This window comes from Penaeus monodon, chromosome 22, assembly GCF_015228065.2.
Source record: "Penaeus monodon isolate SGIC_2016 chromosome 22, NSTDA_Pmon_1, whole genome shotgun sequence".
NCBI lineage: Eukaryota > Metazoa > Arthropoda > Malacostraca > Decapoda > Penaeidae > Penaeus > Penaeus monodon.
This window is the reverse complement of record NC_051407.1, coordinates 39,572,842-39,573,117: the sequence shown is the minus strand read 5'-3', so window position 1 is coordinate 39,573,117 and position 276 is coordinate 39,572,842. Positions and strand designations below refer to the sequence as shown.

At 43.1% G+C, this 276-nt stretch overlaps 1 long non-coding RNA gene across 1 annotated transcript in view; it reads right to left on the bottom strand.

Moving 5' to 3' along the window:
• LOC119587130 overlaps positions 1 to 162 on the bottom strand; it is a 132,841-nt gene extending 132,679 nt beyond the window's left edge. The window contains exon 1 of the long non-coding RNA XR_005229991.1: positions 112 to 162. This is a non-coding gene — a long non-coding RNA (uncharacterized LOC119587130). The remainder of the gene's footprint in view (positions 1 to 111) is intronic.
• Positions 163 to 276: the final 114 nt, after the last annotated feature.

Below are 276 nucleotides of genomic sequence, written 5' to 3'. Positions count from 1 at the left end.
TCTCATTTTCTGAAGTTGGACGCACAATAGCAAACGTTTACATCTGTGGTCTGTTATCTCCGCCATGCAACGGGAAAACTATGCTTGAACGATGAAAAGTGATCAGCTTACCTGTCCTCGTGATGGTGCGTGGGCTTCCGTCGCTTCCTGCAATCGTTAGAGAGGATAATTAGCTTTAATTAGGGCTATGTTGCGAATGTCATTATCGTAAGTACCTATTATTTGCCGGGAAAGAGGCGGGTTATCCGTGATAGAATACATGTCTATGTACATATA